The sequence below is a fragment of the Pezoporus flaviventris genome, unplaced genomic scaffold (genome assembly GCF_033815535.1).
Source record: "Pezoporus flaviventris isolate CSIRO_AGI_PZ_B2104156 unplaced genomic scaffold, CSIRO_AGI_Pfla_v1 ptg000092l, whole genome shotgun sequence".
In the NCBI taxonomy this organism is placed as follows: Eukaryota; Metazoa; Chordata; class Aves; order Psittaciformes; family Psittacidae; genus Pezoporus; species Pezoporus flaviventris.
This window is the reverse complement of record NW_026892640.1, coordinates 686,697-703,616: the sequence shown is the minus strand read 5'-3', so window position 1 is coordinate 703,616 and position 16,920 is coordinate 686,697. Positions and strand designations below refer to the sequence as shown.

At 40.9% G+C, this 16,920-nt stretch overlaps 1 long non-coding RNA gene across 1 annotated transcript in view; it reads right to left on the bottom strand.

Annotated features, from left to right (window-relative positions):
- The window catches only part of LOC133280924 (uncharacterized), a 37,531-nt gene extending 20,750 nt beyond the window's left edge, over positions 1-16,781 (bottom strand). The window contains exon 1 of the long non-coding RNA XR_009747309.1: positions 16,484-16,781. This is a non-coding gene — a long non-coding RNA (uncharacterized LOC133280924). The remainder of the gene's footprint in view (positions 1-16,483) is intronic.
- Between the last annotated feature and the right edge of the window lie 139 nt (positions 16,782-16,920).

Genomic DNA, 16,920 nt, shown 5'->3' with positions numbered 1-16,920 from the left:
GAGAAAAATGCCATTATTTCTCAGTACTGAATCTTTACTCACAGGAAGCAGAATGATTCTGTGAGAGCTTCAAACAAAACTTTCTAAACCAGTGACAAAACAGTTTATTTTTTTTAAATGCGGGAGTATTTTATCAAGGAAAGGGGAAGCAGCGCCGAAATTCCCTAAGAAATGATGTCCCCTTCCTTTGAACAGGTTGTAGTTGCTCCTGGGAGAGTAAAATTCATTTCAGACAAGTGCTGTCCTTCAACAGATGACCCTCTGAGGGGCTGGTGCAGCACCTAGCAGAATGAGATACCACTCTCCAGTTGGGAACTTTAGTGGAAAACTTCATGTGGAAAGTACATAATACTAATGTGGCTGATGTTACTGTTAATAAACCCAGGAATATTAATTTGGCGCTATTCAGTCACCACTCAATCAAGTAGACTTATAACCTTTGTCCCCATATTTATATCAGTGGGGCCTGTCCAAGGGGGGTCTGCAAACCCCTCTCCTCTCAGCAAGGGAAAGATGTACAGCTGTTGGTGTAAATCGGCTGTTTGTGTTTGGGGGAATTAAACCACCTTTGACTAACTCTCCTGTTTGCTGTATACGAGACATCGTTCAGCTCTGAAAATTAACCGGTGTAAGTACTCTTTACTTAAATTAATTGTCAGCTATACTAATAGGTTAAAGAATTTTAAATGGCCCTAAGACTGCATGACAGCTTTAATTTGGTGTGTAGCTTTCACTGTGTGCTGAAGCAGCTTCGAGGTCAGCTGTATTAAATAAATGCTAGCATAAAGACAGAGTTAAGCTCTGCAAACAGTCCCCTGAATTGGGAAGCACGTAACCAGCAGATAACTCACGTATGCTTAAACCTTTTATAGATGTTATTTCTTACATCTTCTGGGCTTTGGAGTGGGCTTTATAAATGAAACTCTTCACTGTAGAGATCACAATGACATACGTGCAGTCCTCATCAGAAAAAAGGGTTTTCTGAGCTGGGATCCGAGATTGAGCTTGCTTGAATCAGGGCTTCGATAGCTTCTAGTGCTTGCTAATACACGTGCAAGCATACTGTTCTTTAGAAATTTTTGCCCCTTGCTTCAGAATATATTATTTCTGAGGGACAGTTGAATTAAGTTTCTGTCTTTGTTTTTTCTCTTTTCCCTTCAGCTTTATATTGTCATACCTTGTCAGCTAATCTCGCTTTCCTTGTGAGCAACATACCCTACCATTTAAGTAAAAATGGTTTTCAGGCAAAATATGTCCTTTCAGATGTTACAACATTTTGTGAAACAACATAATGCAATGTGACTGATGCAGATGGATATGCTCCATAAAGCTGAGAGATTTAGATATGTAGTTTTTCCCCAAAAATCACTTCATAAAGAAGTTTTGTTTAAAATATCACTTTGAAATCTTATTTAAATTCCTTGGAATAGGTAGAAAATTTATTTAAACTTTTATATAAAAGGCTTTTTACCTGAATGCTTGGGGATTTTCTCTGCGCAATGCTTTTGTCAGCCTAGTACGCTGGGGAAAAAATAAGTATACAGTATATAGTAAAGCACCTAGCTAATGTTTCCTTTTTTACTCCCCTCCCTGAAGAAAGAGAAATGCTTTAGTGGGATCAATGGTTATAAATCATAGCAAATTATTTGAGATTTTATTTCATCTACTTTTATTACAATGTCCCTGCCATCTGCTGTACATGTTGAGCTCATTACACTAATTCGTTTTGCAACCTACAAACTCTGAGTGAGAGATGTCAGAGGGCAATTGATTAAGGGGTATTTGTTCTCTTACACCTTTTTCTTTAATTTCTCTCCTTAAGGATTTCAGGTTGAGCACGTGGGCTGACATGATAATGGGGCCTCAGGTCTGGAGATAAATGAGACCTGTGACTTTGTGCATTCATACATATCAGAACATCATTTAACCTGGTGGTGATGGGAGGGGCAGTCAGTGTCAGCTGTTTGTTAGTACAAATCTAAAGGCCTGAGGTTGTTTCTCTTCTTAAAAGCCAAAAGAGAACAGACGTTTGTCATATAAATGATAGCTCAATTTAGGAATCTACCTTGCATGCACCCCTTATTATCTATAGTTGAAAGAATTTGGTGTGATGGGAGTAGGACAAAGAGGAAAAGCAGAACAAGCAAAAATTTGAAAGGTCCTCTAATGTAGCATATGTTATGACTTATTTGCACTGTATTGACTGTGTACCTACCACAAAATAAGAACTGTTTGCTCCTAAACTTTTCAACCCTAAAGTGTATATCCCCACATTCTTGCCTTCCACAGCACTAAGCTAATATTAAGCCATGAGGGTGATAGATGCTTGAAAAAAAAAACAAGAAAATCCATCACCTCGTCTCCATTAGTTCAAGACAGTGTCAAGAAGAAGTGAACAAGAGATGTCATAAATATTAGAAACTTGCTTTGTAACCTTAGAGCAATCAGTTCAACTATGACAGCAACTTGAATATTTAATAACTAATGCAAACTTTACAACTGCAACTTGAGCTTCATCACAGTTTGACCTATTTATAATTAACTTGTCCATCATGTCTGAGGTCCTGACACTATACATACAGCTGAGTAACAGTTACACACATGAGCAGTTCCACTGAATTCAGTGGAAAACCATGAGAAATCTTATTTAGTGGCTACTGGTGCTGGATCCTAAATGCAGACAGGCACGCATGAATACCTCAGTCTGAGATCCTCTTTAAGGGCAGGACAGCATCTTAGCACAGGGTTCCTTATCAGTGCTCCAAGACTGAAGAACTCTTTCCCAGCACAATACCTACTATTCATGAAATAAAACCACCTGGGCTAGGAAAAAAAGCCTCATTAAGCTGGACAACACCAAACAGTTGAGGTCAATGACTTTGAACTGTGGCCCTGCATTTTCTGCATGTGTTTTGGAGGCTTGGATCTCTGCAACATGCTCTTAGTTGCATTTGTGTACAACCTGAGTCTAGCTTGTGGCCCCTTTTAATTTCCAGCTATCACAGGCTTCAAATGCAAGCCTACTTGTTGTCAAATTGCACTATCCCTGTGTGCCTTCTCACATGGTTTCCCTTGTGCCAGCAAAGTGCTCAGATTGCCATTTTTTCCTTTGAAGGCAGACTGAACAACTTCCATTTATTTGGGTAAAATAGTGCTTGGTCGGTCTTAGTTTTATGTAAGGTTTTTATATTAGCCAATGACTACTTCAAACACCAGTTCTACTGATTCTCATGCACATACTTCACACTGAAGCCAAACGGCACACAACAGAAATCTTTGTTAAACTTATTATGAGTGGTACCTTTCGTATACTTACTGAATTTGATGGCTGAGAGCTTTACTGCTATAATACCTCCAAATACCTGCAATGAGTGTATTCTACTTCTGCTCATGAAAACGTCAGATGCTGCATGACATGACACCCCCCAACCTGGTTGCATCATTTTGTGCATCTAGTTGCCACAGCGCACAGGCTCCTGTTTTGCCTGTTGTTAGGCACTTCACAGCTCCAGTGATAATTGCACAAATCGATTCATTTACAGCCAGCACAACAGAAAGCAGTGCAACAATGGAGACAAAAACACTGCAGTAAGGCATTGCAACCAGTTTACTGATGGATGCTGAATAGAAGTGCCAGCTGTGTCTTGTCAAAAGGAACAACTGAAAAAGAAAATCCCAACAAGGACTTTGTGAATTCAGAGGCATTTTGGTGTCTGTAGGGAAGAAAACAGCAGAAAGGATTACCAAGAGCTTCCCTACCCACTAGGTCATGCCACCACCTTGTGTTGAGGTGTGAGGTGCCATTCCACTTCTATTGCTCCTGCACTTTGTATAATATGGGATTTACTGCCGCATTAAGGACAGAAAACTTCTTTTCTCTCTTTGACAGAGCTTCAGTTAGTCATACAGTACCCATGTCTCTCCAGTGGGTTTTTTCTACAGCTTACTGAACTTGCTGCACTGAATAGGCACTGCTAAGAGCATGGCGACTGAGTCGGGGGTCTGACTGCTGGGTAACTATTTTGCTGTAAATGAACTCCTTTACAGAATGCAGTCTCAGGAGAGTTTGCCTCCAATTGGCACAGGCTGTGAAACATATCCTTTCCTTGCAACACAGGGAGAAAAAGTAATACCTTTCTACTCTAATCTCCCCTGTAGCAATCTAATATATTCTTACTGGCATAGTCAAAGCCACTGGCTACCAGCTGGAGCTGTGTTGAAGGCTCTTAGGACCTGTGCAGAGATGATGAATGCAGGACACATGGGAGACAAGCCCGTTATGTTCAGGCAGTCTCCACAAAAGAGATCCCAAAAAGAGTTTAACGCCATCTTCCTCTGGTGGGAAATAGACACGTGCAGCTTTGTCACCATAATGTGCCCTGCCATTTGTCCCTGAAGACTTCTTGCCTCTTGAGCAGCCTTCTGGACAAACCTATGGTGCTCGCCTTCACTGATACAGCTAAATCTTTCTTTCTCAGGGTCTAAAACTCTGATCTAAAGCTTCATTCTATGGGTGAGCTCCTGGAGCTAAAGAGGATTGTGAAAGGCAGAAGCAAATATTCCAACGTCCCAGTCCAGGGGTTTCAGTCATTCAGTAAGAACAAATAAAGCATAGAAAAAAATTATTATCAGGAGCATCTTAGTGGATTAGCACCTCACATATTGAAAGCATTACTGAGTCTACATATTGCAGCATGCAGCATGAACATCTTGCTTGAATATGAGCATGGGTAATACTGCAAACCACACAGGGGTTACATTTTAAATGACTGAGATCCACAGTTAGCTAAAAAAGCCACAGTCATGATTTGTAGACATGGCTGATTAATGTGCTTTACCAAGACTCAAATGTAGCATCATGTATATAATGCAATTAGAAGGCTGTGTCTCTATTAATACTGTAGGCAAAATGCAGAGATAAGCTTCTGAGAAGCAGTAGGAGTTTCATAATTATTTATACTTTCATCCTGTCTCTGAGAACTCATGGACTTCAGCTTGGAAATTTGAGCATTTGAGAAGCATGTGCACTAATCAGTGTGTTATTGATTTTCCCTCAAATTCCACATCTGAGTGTATCTTGCTCGGCTTACATGACAGCCTAAGAGTCTAATAGGACATGACTGTATGCTGAGGAGGTCAAAAAAGAGAGCATGGAGCAATCAGGTGCCATGGCTGGAAAGTAAATGAGAAGTAGACTTTCTTCCATGTGTTTATCTTCTCCCAGAGGAGTGGCATGCCAGGCACCCAGCAAGTGCGATGCAAAGGAACTGATTCCTGCTCCACATTCATACAAATGATGATAATTATACTATAGGTAGCTCAGAGAGGTCATTCTTTCATCTTCAGCACCGCTCTGCCAGGCCCACAAGGTTGATTTATCATCTTATCTACTCTGTCTAGCAACACCCCCCCCCCCCCCCCCAAATAGTCACCTTTCTGCAGACAGCTACATGTTGTTAGCTCACATTAGTGTTAAAATTGTGGCCCATTTTTAGTCTTGTACACTGTGCAGAAATAGTCACATTAAACAAAAAGAGAAAAAAAAGGAAAACAAAACAACAAAAGTCCTCAAGAAACTAAAACCCCAACTCAACAGTGGCAAATAACCTAGGAATCAATGCAGTGAGTTACACTTCATACAGAACTTCTTCATAGTTCTCTTTATTACACTGCATGAGTCTTATTTTCTTCCTTCAAGAAGGAGTTCAGCTCTTGCTTGTTTCTCATTCATTAAAGTGCAAGCAAGAAGCAACCACGTTCAGGGGGGTCAAAGCATGTCAGCTTGCCTATGGATATGTTAAATAAGAACTAAGTATAAGGACAAAAACGGTCAGGTCTGGAAAACTGCCCTAGAGACAGATGAAGTAAATCAGCTAAAAAGACTTAACTATTGTCTAATTGCAGTAGCTATTTATAGTATTGAATATGGCTGAGGTTTTCTTTGCTAGCCATGCTTAGCAATTTGTGACTAGTGAGTCTCTAAAACATAAGCTTTGGTATATTTTTGGGGACAGTGTTAAAGACTGGATTAGTGTGTGCTTACACTGAAATGCATAAAACTATCTAACTATAGTACTCCACGTGCTGCGACTGAGGGGTGATTTCTGTCAAGACTAGTTCTTCATGGGGTATGTTTCATTGAAACTGATTATTTAATAAACAAACAGAAACCAGTACAAACAAGCAGCAACAGAGCACACATTCATTCAGCTGCTAAGACACTTATAAATGGGTATGTGAAGACCTTTGTTTTCCAAAGGGGCACCTCAGTCTCCATGATCCATTCAACCCTCAAGTCCTTTCTGTATTCAAACTCAGAAATATCTGGTATCATGATAAAGTTTTCAATAATTGATACGGATGAGTTTGCGTCCTACCCCATTTTAGTTAATAGAGAGCTCCAGGGAGCCAAGATTTTGCTTGTTGTATATTCATTCATTATTCATTTGAAGAACATGGCCACTTGCCAATAGGAACTGAAATGAAATCACCACCTTCACACAGGCAATCCAACAACCCTCCAGTTGCAATGACATTCAGTTACTAATGGGTTAGTTCAGTTTTAATCTGCTGCCTAGAGATGAATAACATTAATTATTGTAAGTGGTAGTGACAGTAATGGGTGCAACATTTCCAGGGCTAATTTACTCTACTTTTGTATCATGCTAATGTGGCTATTCTGCTTCAGTACCCAAGATAACTAAAGCTAGCTCAAATGTCTTTCTACTGTACAACACTGTGCAGCGCCTTCATGTCCTAAGACTCGCAATGTACAAAATGGTATGGAGTTGCTGATCTTAGGCAACTGACTAGACACAACATCCCTGTCTAAGTATGAGCCGGCTTCAGTGTGCGCTCGCAGCCCAGAAAGCAACCGTATCCTGGGCTGCATCAAAAGGAGCGTGACCAGCAGGTCATGGAGGTGATCCTGCCCCTCTGCTCTGCTCTCGTGAGACCTCACCTGGAGCATTGTGTGCAGTTCTGGTGTCCTCAACATAAAAAGGACATGGAACTGTTGGAACAAGTCCAGAGGAGGCCACGAGGATGATCAGGGGACTGGAGCACCTCCTGTATGAAGACAGGCTGAGGAAGTTGGGGCTGTTCAGCCTGGAGAAGAGAAGGCTGCGTGGAGACCTCATAGCAGCCTTCCAGTATTTATAAGGATGCTGGAGAGGGACTCTTCATTAGGGACTGTAGTGACAGGAAAATGGAGGTAAAAAAATATCCCAGCTATTGTGGCTTAGTAGCACATGCCATCTGAAATACTAGAAGGAGCTCCCATTCACAGAAATTGCATTTAAAGCTGTTCGCATGAGTTAGTTACAATAAATTATGTTTTTATATACTGACCAGGAAAAAAAAAAGGTCATTAAACAAACAATCAAAAATAATAAAAATATATTTTTAAATTCAGTCTGAGTGCTTCCAAAAAGGCTTTTATGAAAATAAATCAGTATCAGAATTAAATTAAATTCTTCATCGTTTTTTCAAACTTCTGACATTTTAACTGCTTTTTTACTTCTATTTAATGAAACTTGATACCGTTTAAAATGGCATCCTATTTAAAATTATATGTATATTCATACACAGAGTAAGTTAAATTTCTGACTTCTGGAAGACAGCACAGTTCCTACCAAAGCCAAGAGTGCCTCACACCTGAAGACTGCTGACATTTGTGATGAAAGAAAACATATGCTACCTAGAGAAGTGCACAGAACAGGTCTCTGAGTAGGGGGAGTGGCTGAATCTAGGGACAGATCCATCCACCTGTTTGACAGCTAAGAAGGGACAGACAGAGAATGGGAAGTGAGTATTTGCCTTACCAAGTCCAGCTCACAGCTGGCACATGCCCTTGTCAACATGCTGTGTCAGAAGGAGTTAAGCTCCCACTAGTCCCCTCTGGACGCTCCAGAGCCTCCCTCTTCTGGTGCTCAGAATCCTTCCTCTCCTAATTTATTCATTGCCTGTTTAGACTCATTTGTTCCTGAGCCAGCATCGTCCTTTGGCTTAAATCACCCTCCTTCCTTGGTGTTTATCATCCCGATGTATTTATAGATAGCAATCAGACCCCATCTCAGCTTTCATTTTGACAGGCTAAACAAGCCAACTTTTCCCCAGTCTCCTCTGCTAAGACAGGCACTCTATTCCCCCCCCCCATTATCCTCACAGTCTTCCTCACACCCGTTCCTGTGCCAGCTGTAGATTTATGGTAAGAAGCTGTGACACCCCCTTGAGGACCAATATCTCCTTTCTTTTAGGTGCCGTGCTGGCAGGTGGTCAGGATGAAGGTCCTCACCCCACGGAGTAGTGGGGGTCTCTACTGACTGGCAGATGGGTGCAATCCAGAGTGAAGTCAGTGGGGCTGAGCAGGGGCTCATTAGGTTCAGATGCTGTTATCACTGGGGCTTTGGCCCTGCTGGCCATTGGCATGGCTCATGTGTATGCATGGGTTAGCCTGTGACTGCACTTAACAGGACACTCATTATGGGATGCACCTAGAGGATCCATCACAGGGTAAAATGACTTGCACTATGTCAGGCCCATGGCAATGAGATGTATGCTTTTTGGGAATAACTAAATTAAAAGTATGCATTAATAGGGCTACTGTTCATATTTTCTGACAATGTATTTCCTCTGTGCTATTTATAAATCTTACATGAAGAATTATCGGTCATATTCGCAGCTGGCATACATTGATGAAGCTTCATTAGCTACAATGAAGCCTATCACTGCACCAGGCAATCAGTTGACTATTTATTAATTATGCTGTAGAACATGCCTTTAAAGGGGATTTTTCTTCCCTCTGCGTGATCCATTCAACCTTATTTCTTCCTTCCCTTTCCCATGGACAAAATACACTCTTCAGATTGTTGCCAAAGCCTCTGTGATTCACTATATTGAAATAAACCTACCTTTCTGGAATTTATAGGCAGGGGTGTTATGTTGAGTCTGATTAATTTAAGATTTGAAGGGTTTCAGCCTAGCTATAAGTTTCAGTAAAGAGCTGTAATTACAGGTTAAGTATAGCAATTCCAGATTGCTGAACACTGCTGTATTGATCCCTTTAAACCATTAAATATGGAAGTTCAAAATCATGCACAAAGGCAACATTTTTTGAAATCCCAGTAATTTAGGAGTGTTAAGTTTCCAAATGTGGTGCAGATGGGAGAACACTTGTCTAAGTAATGGCTTCTCTCTGCTGGAGAGACTCAAGAGCAGGATTCACAACTAGGACTTTCATTTTATTTAGCTACTCCAAGTGCAGGAAACCTCTCCCTTCTACCACAAGAGCTAAGTAAAAGATAATATGATAATAGGGACTATGATGTGCTGTTGATCAGCTGGAAGCCTAATTATTACGTGATGGAAAAACAGTGTGACCTAGAAGTCTTGTCTCCTCAAAGGTAATTTAGAGCACCCACAGGAGGCTCTCATCTGCTTTGGATACTCCCTTTCCCGCTGAGGCCTCCTGTCCCATCTCATGCTGGCAGAGCCACTGCTCACAGCAGCTGTACAAGGCCACCCATGATAATGGTGAGAAGGATAGTGCAGTTCCGAGTCTTCTGCTTTAAGGTATAAGGGGAGGCATGATGGGGAAGATGGGGGAGTTGTGTGTGCCTGTCTGAGCTAAACATGGCAAAAGAACTGGGTCCAAGGAGCTGGTTTTTGCCTTTTTTTTTTTTTTTTTTGTTCTTTCTTTTTAATTCAGTGACAATTTTGATATTTGTTTAAATGCATTCTGTAAGATCGGGGTTGTTATCTCTCTGTGCCTGTAATCATATTAAAAGTGCCATGCAGTCTTTCCTGCAAGCTAGAATATTGGTATTATGTGTCATCTGTGCAAAACACTTATGAGATCTGGTCCATAATTACAGCTTTCTAACATCACACAAGAACATTTCTTGGACCTACTAATTGTGTTGCCCTTTATGGTCCATCTTATTGATTAAACATCTGTTAGTGTTTTGGTGAAATGAGAATCCACTTGCAATGCAATGTGTCTGGTATATTAAATTCTGTTTAAGTCAGCCCTAACTACAAGTTTGAGATACATGTATTGTATCTATCTCCTTAATTGTATCAGCGTTTTTTGCCTCTGTTTGTTATTTGTGCTGTTTGCTGGAAGGCAGGAGAGTGTTCTGATGTTTTCCTTACAGAAAAGTCAAATTATATTCCCTTAATTCTTTTGCCACACTTGACCCATTTCAGGTGAACAAATGCTTGGGAACTTTGCAAAGTAATAACTTAATACAGACCATTATCTTTTTTCATCTGTCATGATCCAATTACACAGTAAATTTTATCCTTTGTGGCCATGTCAGAGAAACTAACGTATGAAGTGAGTTAGGAAGAGGGAAAAAAACCAACAAAAAAGCCAGCACAAAAACCATAAAGGCTTTTCAATTAGACATTCTTAATTGCGAAGAATTTCCTGTTCGGAGCGGGGAAGAAGGATCTTTGGGCAAGATCCCTTGGCTCCTACTCTTCATAATTCAAATTAAAATAAAAAAGATGTTAGTGTGCTGGTAACCTTTGGGAAATTAAAGGAGTAGCTCTTGCAAAGGGACTGCAGAGAAGCAAGGCAGAGTCTTGCTCTTTTTCCATTCCCCGTGCTTACTAAAATGTTAGCTCTTCACAAAAGAAATCCAAAAGATGACACAAATAGAGAAGAGAAGAGAGTCTGTTTTGCTGCTGTCCAATGCAATTTCAAACTGACTTCTCCTTCCTTTATCTCATTTGATGACTGATAAAATCTTGACAATATTAAAAAATAATCTGAGTCTTATTGCATGACTTGTTTTCCTGCTGCATGTTTTATGTATATCGATCAGAGAAATGAAAAAATGCTAATATCCATATGTCGTCACATCAAGAAAATGTGGACCACTTATTTTCTCAAATTATATTATGTCTGGATGATTTTGCGAAGATCTGGGAGCTGAGCTTGCATTCACTTTCGAGATGAAATGAAAAGACCCAACAAAGAAGGAAAATTAAATTACTCCTATCCATATTTTATCCCTTTGACATTTACTTTCAGTGCCCCTCCTTCCATCATCTCCTTCAGTCTGACAGTTACAGTATCACCACTGAAATGCTGCCTAGCAAGAAAAATAACCCTTTCATTTGCCTCAGCTCCAGACATGGATGAACTCAAAGAGGGTCCTTATGCCGAATTAGGGAGGTTTTCTCAGGTCCTTTACCATTTATGGATGAGAACAGAAACCCTACCGCAGTGTTTTGAGGGGCTTATGCTCCTACTTAAACGTTCTAGACTCTAACTTGGAGTATAAGAACAACCTCTCTATCTTCAGACAGAAAACACACTTGCTTAACAGAACACAATCAATCAGGTGTTATGCTGGACCAAGGCCTTTCAGCTTTTTCTAAACCCAGAGTTCAAGAAAGCTGCTGGGGAGATGTGCACTACTGTGACTGCCAAACAGCAAATGAACAAGCCGAGGAAACAACAGCAAGAACAAAAAGCCACTCCTGGATTTCAATCACCATCCCAATTGAAAAATAAATACTAGAAAAATGAAGCTAGCAGACCCCGAGACTCTCTGAAAACTAAAACCTTCTTAAAACATGGTATCGGTCAAAATATTTGCCATTCCCAAAACCAAACAGACTTAATTCCTCCATGAACACCTGTGCCTTTATACAGAACAATTCCTGCAATAACTAGCACACAAAAATTGTAGGACCAGCAAACCAGCTCCAGAAGTTGCTATTTTGACTCAATGGAGAGTAGGTAGCACACTGGTAGTAACACTCAAAGTCTTCTGCTGCAGAGGTTTGATTGTATAGACACTGTCAATGATTAAGTAGCAGTGACTTCAAAACTGCAGGGTCAGAGCCATTTCTACATCTCAAAATTAAATTGGACATCTAAACATCTTTAAAATACTGCTCTGCAGTATTGTACTGTTCTGCCTGCAGTGTCCACCCTATGAAGACCATCACCTAAAGGAAAAGATAGAAAATCTGGCTCAACTGAACTGACCACCTTGCCACAGGCAGCTCCTGCAGAAGCTGTCCTCAAGATGCTTCCCACCACTTATGAAGCAAAATTTATTGTACTGGGTAGTGGGCAGCCCTCACCTTTGCATGAGTACAGGTCTCAGAGCAAAACCCAGACTTTGCTTTTTTAGGCTAAAGCCACATATCGTTGCCTATGCAAGCAGCTGAGTCTAATTTCACTTTACACCAAGCAGAACAAAAATACCATTTGAAAGGTGACAGGTCAGTGCATTAAGCAATTGCATCACTGGTGGGGTTAAGGTGGATAAACTATGTAACACTAGAATCTGACACTAAAAACCACCAGCTGGATCAAGGACATTTCTATCAATTCTGGCTCATTAGATGTAGGACAACAGGGTCAGCTACGTTAAATTTAATCACAGGGCTTCCTAGAGGGTCTGGTAAATGTGCTGGCTAATTTTTCATACCATATTCTACATAATATATCATCCACAGCCTGAGAGGTAGCTTGCTTGTGTTTAAAGTATCCACTCTACTTAAGACCAGCTAAGACAAATCTCTATTGTTTTTCAACCAGGATGAGCCAAATTAATCACAAGCATTTACCTCCTTCCTCCCCTATTAAACCAGAGGGGTTGTAGTTCATGTATGTTAGCACTCAGTTTGGCATCATCTTTTTAATGGAAAAATAAACTGAGCTGTCTATTCTAAATTTAATAAATAAGCAAACAAGATTTTTCTTTGCTGTAGGTACAGAGCCCATGTCCGGAATGGAGAAGGCTAATTAGTTTTAAACTCTCTGGGAAAAACAGTGTCTTTTTGTACTCTGTTTGCAAGGTCCCTAACACAGCGGGGGGCTGTTCTGTTACTACAACTTCCACGCACTACAGTAACAAAAATAATAACACTGTGAAAGTTATTTAACATTGAGTCTTCTCGGGTGAACTCCATCTCGCCTCTGGAAGATCCACTGTCCCTCACAGAACAGTGCCACTCATGAAGAATGGTATTAACAACTTTTATGCTACTGATACAGCTCCTCTGATGCACAGCATTTTACAATAATTAGTATAAAAACTAGTGTGATAAAGCAACAATAGGTAGTACCCTCCCTTCCTTCTGCTGCCAATATTCTTCCTCAAAGCAGGCTCCACATGGTTCCACTGGAGGAACAAGATAATGCATGTGCTGTGGTGCCAGACCAAAAAGAAAAAGACAAGGGGCTGTGCTGGTTAGGGGTGGCATGGGAAGCAGTTAGTAGGGGCCAAGTGGGAGGTGTGAGCTCCACATTTGAGAGGCTAATCATTGCTGTGAACTGTGTGGCAGATGAAAATTTGAGCACCCTCGGCTGCCAAAGGGTGGTTCTGGCACCCCATGTGGGAATAAAAACCCAAAAATAAGGAAAGGCCCACAAAAAAAAGTGGGACTTCTGGCTCCTGAACATTACTGTTGCATCTGAGTTTCATGAGTAACCTGGTTCTAGGAAGCCTCTCTCACAATCTTCAGTGGCCTCCTTAAACCCAAAGGATAATTAATTTTCATCACCTTCAACCTCCTCCTCTTCCTTTTACAACAAAAAGAAGTAAAACTAAGGGTAAATGAAAGGTTGCCAATTATCTGCTTTAGGCACATCCAGTCTATTGAAAGGTCCATGTCATGAAGCACTCATGAAAAAGGCATTGCCTTGCCAATTCCATGTAACAAACTTGATCTAGAGATGACATGACTCCTCACTCCTCTCCAGGCTACCGATTCTGTAAGTTTTATCAAAGGTACTCAAAAATAAGGAATGATAATGTATTAAAACAATCAACTGATTGCACTGAATGCTTGCATTTCAGTCGGGATTCATTTGGAAAATGTTAAGACAGAAGCTCAGTATTATTTATCTGAAGCAAGAAGAAAAAAAGGACAAAATGCACCATAAACCAGAGAGAAAAGAAGAAGCGGCTGTAGAATAAGCCTACATAATACCTATAATTCTTATGTATTTGTGAAAGGGGCAGATCCCTTAGTGCAGTGAAGCAGGTCTAAGCTAGGTTGTAGGTAATGCCTCTAAACTACTTATTCTCTTGGGAAGTATTGTGAAGACTCTAGAGAGACTTCTGCAATGGCAGGAGATGCCAGATGACACCACACTATGCCTAAGCCTCAGAAGGCTACAATTTAATGCTAAGTGGTGGCTTAGAACCAAATTGCATGCAGGTTGCTTTATCTTCAGAGGGTTCACAGTAGTCTAGCTGGATATCATGACACTGGAGAAGTACCAGCTATTGAAAAGTCAAGCTCAGTTATCAGCAAAGGTATCTGAGATACTATAATTATTACCCCATAATTAATTGTGCATTTTAGATACTCTGGCACAGTAACTAGCAGTTAGGTAGTTTCTTATGAGTGACAATTTTTCAGTAGCAGCGGGCGAGATTTGAAGCCTGACTATGCACTGCTCTGCAATTTGCTGAATTATATACACCAGGTTAAAATGCTAACAGTGTGATTTAGTAGAACTTGACATTTACTTCAGCCCTCCATTTCCCTACTGGCGTATAAAGAAAAACAGCTTGCTTTAAGGTCAGGTGATTATGCTTTTGTATCACTTTTTTACCCATGGAAGTTCATAGAATCATAGAAGGATTTGGGTTGGAAAAGACCTTAAAGATCATCTAATTCCAAACCCCCTGCCATAATCAGGGACACCTTCCACTAGACCAGGGTGCTCCAAGCCTGTCCAACCTTACTTTGAACACTGCCAGGGACAGGGCAGCCGCAGCTTCTCTGGGCAACCTGTGCTAGGGCCTCACCACCCTCACAATACAGTTTCTTCCTAATGTCTCACCTACTCCCTTTCAGTTTAAAGCCATTATGCCTTGTCCTGTCACTACATGCCCTTGTAAAAAGTCCCTTTCCAGATTTCTTGTAGGTCCCTTTTAGGTACTGGAAGCTGCTCTAAGGTCTCCCTGGAGCCTTCTCTTCTCTGGGGTGAACAACCCCAGTTCCCTGTTTCTTCACAGGAGAGGTGCTCAAGCCCTCTGATCATCTCTGTGGCCCTCCTCTGGATTTGCTCAAGTACGTTCACATCCTTCTTCTATGCGGAGCTCCAGAGCTGAACGCAGTACTCTGGGGTGTCATAAGCGTGGAATAGAAGGGGAAAATCACCTCCCTTGACGTGCTGGACCTGCTCCTTTTGATGCAGCCCAGAATATGGTTGGGTTTCTGGGCTGTGAGCACATGGGCTGGGCCATGTTGAGCTTCTCAACAACCAAAATTCTTGAAATGTGTAGAATACCTGGGAGATAACTCAACCACAGGTAATAAGGAGACCTTCAGAAGATACACTGACTGATTCCCATTAGCTGGGAATCAGTCTGCTTTCTGTTTGCAGTAGAGGAGGGGAAAAGGAATAGCATATTCAGCTAAAAGAACAGGGGATGGGTTAGGCAAGCAGGGCCAGGGAGCTTTTTGATACAAATCCCTACTGCATTACCAAACCCAGGGCAGCAGTGCTGATTTACACCAGCAGATGAATATCAGACATGAGTTAGTTAGAATTCTGCCCAGACCATCTGTTACAAGATCTCTAAGCTTAAAGTTCCCTGGGGCTCTTCAATGACTAATAGTCAGTTTATTCACGGGTTTTATGCCTACTCCAAAAGACAACACACCACGGGGTTTGTAGAATATGGATACTCCTAACCTCATGCTGAGGTGTTGATTCATTACAGATTTGGCAGAGTATTGATTCATTTCACTGAATAACCAACAACTTTTCTTTAAGCACTCTAACAACTTCAACATCTCCTAGGCCATCTACTGTCCAAATACCTATTTAAAAACTGATCAGTTTCTGAGTTCAGCAGATGAACACGACAACTTTAATTCATCAACAAATACAGTCCATAAAAAAACTCTGTTCCAAACTCTAAAGAATGGATTAAGAATTTCTGTTTAGACCTACTGGGAGGTTGTTGAATAGATACCATAACTATATACTACTGAAGAAATCTTACTGTTCAGTATGCATTCCATGTCAAGTTCTAGGACAGATTTGAGCTGATACACAAACAAAGTTTGAAACATACTTCATTTCATATAAAAAGAGTCATTATGGCTCTGGGATATCATGTCTTCCACATGGCACAATCCTAATATCATGGTTTAGACTCTTAGAAATAACTATGATAAGGAAGGCAGATATTCAGTCTTTCTGTCCAGGATGTCAGCATTAATTTGCAATACTGAGGAATCAGTCTGAGTTACTAAAGCATTATTTTACAGATATTAAAAAATACCTTTAAAACCCACATCGTTTATTTTAGATTGAGGACCCTGAGCTCATAACTACACAAGGACTTGTTACGTTACTAATCCTGGTGACCCAGATGAGTCATTGTACGACTGCAAACAGAGAATAGGCATTGTAAGTGCTCTATCAGTGATTTGATTTGGTCGGTAACAAAACAGCCCTGCAATTTGAAGGCTTGTTCATGACTCTCACCAAATGGATCGATGGTGTCAGTTCACTGCCTGGTAGACATGTGTCTAGATCCACTTTCATTATCCTTATGGTGCATCTGGTGAGTGAATTTCACTTCTGCCTGAAAAGAATCTGCCTGTCTGCAGACATGACACCCATTTTGTACTCAGTCATTGGCAGCCGATACACAGCTCTCTCATGGACCTTCATTTTCTCTCAGTTAACAGCCAAACACATAGTATAGCCACTATTAATGAATCAGAACCTAACAGTCTAACAAGATTCTTAATTTATTTTTTCCTTCAGTAACGGATGGATGGTAGGCATCACTATAATGGGAAGAATGCCCTCCTTCCCTTTACCTCCCAGTTGTGGGATCTGACACTGACACAGGAACAGGGGTTTTATGTGCCCTCTGTGGAACCCTCTGAAAATGCATACATGGGTTTCATGGCAGC